Here is a 7,367-nt window from a genome sequence, read left to right as displayed (position 1 = left end):
TGAGCTATGTGAATAACTTCTTAAATATCCATCTTGTAGGTCAAGGAGTTTGATTCTTTTTTTCATTAAAGATGTTCCTCTATAATGTGCTTTTTATTCAAGTTCCTTCCACATATCTGAGATGAAGTCAGAGCTCAGAATAATCATAGTTATCACTTTGCAAGGTCCTGTACATAACATTATTTCATTGGATCCCATCTTACAGATTAGAAAATTGAGGCTCAGGGATATTGGCCCAACAGCGAATAAATGTCAGCTTTATTTGATTGACTTTCTTAGCACAGCATTCATAATTGAAGGAGGTGATTTATATTGTATTCTGTCCTTGTCTACCTCTGAAGTACTGTGATAAGTTCTGGAAACCACATTTTGGGAACGAGAGTAATAAATCAGAATCTAGATGAAAGCAATCAAGATGTTCAAATAACTGGAAGCTGTGATATACATTTAACTTGACTGAGTCATAAGTTTGTTTCAGGGTTTTGAGAAAACAGTTGCTGAGTTGTCTGCCTCCTTGTTTTGAGATACCAATTGCTTATTTGCAAATCACAGGTAACATATAGAACTTTGGAGTAAATACTGAACAAAGTAAGCTTCAATGTTTTATGCTTCAAAGTTTTATTTGCATAACAAAAAAAAGGATCTTGTCAAATGAGCAAAGTTGGAGAGCTCTCATCTGATTTAGGATAAAAGCTTCTACTTTTTCCTAAAAGACCATACCACTACCTCAGCTGAAAGCACCATATAGGACATATAAAAGTTACCATGAAAGCAAGGCCAGCTGACCAGAAAAATACCTTAGCAGAGGAGTATTTGTGGTCCAGCAGATCAATCAGTTCAGCTGAATATCTTTGCATGGCAAAGTGATCAGCAGAGTGTAGGTTAGTTCCCCTGAGCAGTGGAAGCACTTATTCAACATAGAAATTATACTCACCAAGGAATTTTCTAGGAAAAATTCCTGAAACAAACAACCAAAAAAAAAAAAAAAAACAGTACTGAAGTTTATTGTATTAGCCACATATATTCTCTACACATTTTTAAGTATTCTGAGACTTTATGTGTGTGCCCATTCTCTGTGCATGGATGCAAGAATGTGACCCAGAGACACCATTGTTGGTGGAGTTGTGAACTGATCCAGCCATTCTGGAAAGCAATTTGGAACTATGCCCAAAGGACTGTCAAAATGTCAGAATTGCCACAATACTCACAGCTGTTTACAGCATGTGAGTAATCCACTTTGCCCTCCTAAAAGAACCCCAATTCCTCCCTATATCACCACTAAATGAAAACAACCTAAACCTAATCAACCCTATTATACACCCTTTGATCCAACCATGTTTCTACTAGGCTTATATCCCAAAAAGGAAGGAAAGGAACTCACGTATGCAAAAATGTTTGTGGCAGTCTTTTTTGTAGTGGCAAGAAACTGAAAACTAAGTGGATATCTAGCAGTTGGAGAATGGCTGAATAAGTTATGGTGTATGAATGCTATGGAATATTATTGCTCTGTAAGAAACAATCAGGAAGATGATTTTAGAGTGGCCTGGGGAGACTTATATGAACTGATGCTAAGTGAATGAGCAGAACCAGGAGATCATTGTACATGACAACAACAAGATTATACAATGATCCATTCTGATGGACATCACTCTCTTCAACAATGAGATGATTCAGACCAGTTCCAATAAACTTGTGATGAAGAGAGCTATCCATACCCAGAGAGAGGACTGGGAACTGAGTGTGGACCACAACATAGCATTTTTATTCTTTTTGTTGTTGGGTTTGCTTGCATTTTTTCATTTTTTTCCTTTTTGATCTGATTTTTCTTGTGCAGCAAAATAATTGTGTAAATATGTATGCCTATATTGTATTTAACATATATTACTACCATGTTTAACATATATTGGATTACTTGTTATCTAGGGGAAGGGGGAGGGAAGGGAGAGAAAATTGGAATATAAGATTTTGCAGGGATCAGTGTTGAAAAATTATCTATGCAATATGTTTTGAAAATAAAAATTTTTAATTAATAAAAAGAGAATGTGACCCAGATTTATGAGCAGAATGTCTTATAAATAGTGTATTCGGCTGCGAGGTGGCACAGTAGATAGCGCTCTAAAGTTGGAGGCAGGAATGCTTGAGTTCAAATCTAGCCTCAGACATTTATTAGCTGAACAAGTAATTCATTTAACCTATGTCTGCCTCAGTTTCCTCACCTACAAAATGGGGATAATAACAGTACCTATCTCACAGAGTTTTTGGTAGGATTAAATGAGATAGTATTTGTAAAGCACACATAGTACAGAGCCTGGCACATATTAGGTTCTTAATAAATGGTTTTTTTCCCTTTCCTATTCCTCTATCACATTGTTCCTATTTTCAGTAATTCTTTTGATTTGACTAATTTATTTTTTTAAGTCTTTTTTTTTTTTAAAGCTTTTTATTTACAAAACATATGCATGGGTAATTTTTCAACATTGACCCTTGCAAAACTTTCTGTTCCAAATTTTTCCTGCCTTCTCCCACATCCTCTCCCCTAGATGCAGGTATTCCAATACATGTTAAATATGTTAAAATATATGTTAAATCCAATATATGCAAACATATTTATACAGTTATTTTGCTGCACAAGAAAAATCGGATCTAGAAAGAAAAAAAACCTGAGAAGGAAAACAAAATGCAAGCAAACATCAACAGAAAGCGTGAAAATGCTATGTTGTGGTTCACATTCAGTTTCCACAGGCCTCTCTCTGGGTGTATAGGGTTTTCTTCATCATTAAACAATTAAAACTGGTTTGAATTATCTAATTGTTGAAGAGAGCCATGTCTATCAGAATTGATCATCATATAGTCTTGTTGTTGAAGTGTATAATGATCTCTTGGTTCTGCTCATTTCACTAAGCATCAGTTCATGTAAGTTTCTCCAGGCCTCTCTGAAATCATCCTGTTGGTCGTTTCTTACAGAATAATAATATTCCATAACATCCATATATGCTAATTTATTCAGCTGTTCTTCAATTGATGGGCATCCACTCAGTTTCTAGTTTCTAGCCACTACAGAAAGGGCTGCCACAAACATTTTTGCACATGTGGGTCCCTTTCCCTCCTTTAAGATCTCTTTGGATTATAAGTCCGGTAGAAACACTGCTGGGTCAAAGGGTATGCACAGTTTGATAACTTTTTGAGCATAGTTCCAGGGCTCTCCAGTATGGTTGGATCCATTCATAGTTTCACCAACAATGTATCAGTGTCCTAGTTTTCCCACATCCCCTCCAACATTTGTCATTATCTTTTCCTGTCATCTTAGCCAATCTGACAGGTGTGTAGTGGTATCTCAGAGTTGTCTTAATTTGCATTTCTCTGTTCAATAGTGATTTGAAGCATCTTTTCATATGACTAGAAATAGTTTCAATTTCTTCATCTGAAAATTGTCTGTTCATATCCTTTGACCATTTATCAATTGGAGAATGTCTTGAATTCTTCTAAATTTGAGGCAATTATATATTTTAGAAATGAGGCCTTTACCAGAACCTTTGAATGTAAAAATGTTTTCCCAGTTTATTGCTTCCCTTCTAATCTTGTCTGCATTAGTTTTGTTTGTACAAAAACTTTTTAACTTAATATAATCAAAATTATCTATTTTGTGATCAATAATGATTTCTAGTTCTTCTTTGATCACAAATTCCTTCCTTCTCCACAGATCTGAGAGGTAAACTATCCTATGTTCTAATAATTTGTTTATAATATCATTATGTCTTGATCATGAACCATTTCAATTTTATCTTAGTATACAGTGTTAGGTGTGAGTCAGTGTCTAGTTTATGCCATATTAGTTTCCAATTTTCTCAGCAGTTTTTGTCAAATAGTGAGTTCTTATCCCAAAAGTTGGGGTCTTTGGGATTGTCAAACACAAGATTACTATAGTCATTGACTATTTTGTCCTGTGATCCTAATCTCTTCTACTGATCAATAACTCTGCTTCTTAGCCAGTACCAAATGGTTTTGATGACTGCTGCTTTATAATATAATTTTAGATAATGTACAGCTAGGCTGCGTTCATTTGTTTTTTTTTTTTTTAATTAATTTCCTTGAATTTCTTGACCTTTTATTCTTCCAGATGAATTTTGTTGTATGTTTTCTAGGTCAGTAAAATAGTTTCTTGGGAGTTTGATTGGTATAGCACTAAATAAATAGATTAGTTTAGGTAGTATTGTCATCTTTGTTATATTTGCTCAACCTATCCAAGAGCACTTAATATTTTTCCAATTCTATAGATCTGACTTTATTTGTGTAGAAAGTGTTTTGTAGTTTTGCTCAAATAGTTCCTGACTTTCCCTTGGCAGATAGATTCTCAAATATTTTATACTATTGGCAATTATTTTAAATGGAATTTCTCTTATCTCTTGCTGTTGGATTTTGTAAGTGATATATAAAAATGCAGATGATTTTTGTGGATTTATTTTGTATCCTACAATTTTGTTAAAGTTGTGGATTATTTCTAATAGTTTTTTAGTTGATTCTCTAGGATTCTCTAAGTATACCATCATATCATCTGCAAAGAGTGATAATTTGGTTTCCTCATTACCTATTCTAATTCCTTTAATCTCTTTTTCCTTCTCTTATTGCCAAAGTTAGCATTCCAAATACAATATTGAATAATAATGGTGATAGTGGGCAACCTTGTTTCACCCCTGATCTTATTGGGAATGGTTCCAATTTATCTCCATTACATATGATGCTTGCTGATAGTTTTAAATAGATGCTACTGACTATTTTAAGGAAAAGTCCATTTATTCCTATATTCTCTAGTATTTTTTTTTTTAATAGGAATGGAAGTTAGATTTTATCAAATGTTTTTTCTGCATCTATTGAGATAATATTTTCTTTTGTTTATTTGGTTATTCATATAGTCAATTATGCTAATAGTTTTCCTAATATTGAACCAGCCCTGAATTCCTGGTATAAATCCTATTTGGTCATGGTGTATTATCCTGGGGATGATTTTATCTCTTTGCTACTGTTTTATTTAAGATTTTTGCATCAATATTTACTAGGGAGATTGGTCTATAATTTTCTTTCTCTGTTTTCATCCTATTTGATTTAGGTATCAGTACCATGTCTGTGTCATAAAAGGAATTTGGTAAGAGTCCTTCATTCCCTATTTTTTTCCAAATCGTTCATATTGTATTGGAGTTGTTGTTCTTTAAATTTTTGATAGAATTCACATGTAAATCTATCTGGTTCTGGGGATTTTTTATTAGGAACTTGATTAATAGCTTGTTCTATTTTTTTTTTTTTTCTAAAATAGGACTATTTAAGTAATTTATTTCCTCTTCTGTTAATCTGGGCTATATTTTCATAGGTATTCTTCCATTTCACTTAGGTTATCAAATTTATTGGCATAAATTTGGGCAAAGTAACTCCTAATTATTGCTCTAATTTCTTCTTCATTGGTGGAAAGTTCTCCCTTTTCATTTTTGAGACGAACAATTTGATTTTTCTATTTCCCTTTTCTAATCAAATTAACTAAAGTTTTATCTATTTTTTTTATAAAACCAACTTTTAGTTTTATTTATTAATTCAATAGTTTTTGTACTTTCAATTTTATTAATCTCTCCTTTTATTTTTAGAATTTCAAGTTTGGTATTTGATTGGGGGTTTAAAATTTGTTCTTTTTCTAATTTTTTAGTTGCAAGTCCAATTTATTGATTTTCTCTTTCTCTATTTTATGCAAGTAAGCATCTAGAGGCATAAAATTTGCCTTTATTCCTGCTTTGGCTGCATCCCACAAATTTTGGTATGTTGTCTCATTTTCTTGGATGAAATTATTAATTGTGCCCACGATTTGCTATTTCACTCATTCATTCTTTAGAATAAGATTATTTAGTTTCCAATTACTTTTTGGTCTATTTTCTTCTGGCCTTAGATTGAATGTGATTTCCATTGCATCGTGATCTGAAAAAAATGCTTTTACTATTTCTACCTTTCTGCATTTGATTTTGAGGTTTTTATGTCCTAACACATGGTCAGTTTTTGTATAAGTTCCATGAACTGCTGAGAAAAAAGTAAACTGCTTTCTGTCTCCATTCAATTTTCTTCAAATATCTATTATACCTAATTTTTCTGACATTTTGTTTACCTCCTTAACTTCTTTTTTTATTTATTTTGTGGTTTGATTTATCTAATTCTAAGAGAGTAAGGTTGAGATTCCTCACTACTATAGTTTTGCTATTTATTTCTTCTTGCATCTTTCTTAACTTCTCCTCTAGGAATTTCCATGCTATACCACTTGGTGCATATATGTTTAATATTGATATTGCTTCATTATCTATGGTACCCTTTACTAAGATATAGTTTCCTTCCTTATCTCTTTTAATTAGATCTATCTTTGCTTTTACTTGATCTGAGATCAGGATGGCTACCCCTCCTTTATTTTCTTCACCTGAAACATAATATATTCTGCTCTAGCTTCGTTCTGTATATATCACTATGCTTTAAATGTGTTTCTTGTAAACAACATATTGTAGGATTCTAACTTTTAATCCAGTCTGCTATCCACTTCTGTTTTGTGGGGGAGTTAATCCCATTCACATTCACAATAATTTAACTGTGAATTCTTTATTTCCACTATCTTATTTACTCTAGGTTATGCTTTTCTCTTTCCTATCCCCCTTCTCTCCTCTCCAGTATTTTGCTTTTGATGACCACCTCCCTCAAACAATCCTCCCCCTTTAGAGCCCCTCCTCCCTTTTTACACCTTTTCCCTAATTCTTCTGTTTTCCCTTCTATTAGTCTTTCCCTTTCTTTCCCCCCTTTCCCTCCTACTTCCCTATAAGGTGAGACAAGTTTCTTTTTGATATCAAATATGTCTGATATTCTCTCTTAGAGCCAAATCTCATCAGAGTAAGATTCACACAATGCTCATCTCCTCTTTTCTTTTCCTCAATTATAATAGGTTTTCTTTGCCTCTTTGGGAGCTGTAACTTCCCTTATTTTACCTCCTTTTTCCTCTTCTTCCAGTATGATCCCCCTTTCACCTCTAGTAAATATGTTGCAGTATATCCTAGATATAATATATGTATGCAGAACCAAACAGTTCTCTTGTTACACAGGGAGAATTGGATTCAGAAGGTAAAAATAACCCAGGAAGAAAAACAGAAATGCAAACAATTTGCATTCATTTCCCAGTGTTCTTTCTTTGTGTGTAGCTGCTTCTGTCCATCCTTGATCAGTTGAAACTGAGTTAGGTCTCTTTGTCGAAGAAATCCACTTCCATCAGAATACATCCTCATACAGTATCGTTTGTTGTGGTATATAATGATCTCCTGGTTCTGCTCATTTCACTCAGCATCAGTTCATGTAAGTCT

Source organism: Antechinus flavipes, chromosome 3 (assembly GCF_016432865.1).
Source record: "Antechinus flavipes isolate AdamAnt ecotype Samford, QLD, Australia chromosome 3, AdamAnt_v2, whole genome shotgun sequence".
Classification (NCBI taxonomy): Eukaryota; Metazoa; Chordata; class Mammalia; order Dasyuromorphia; family Dasyuridae; genus Antechinus; species Antechinus flavipes.
The sequence above is the reverse complement of the archived record's forward strand: the minus strand, read 5'-3'. Positions refer to the sequence as shown.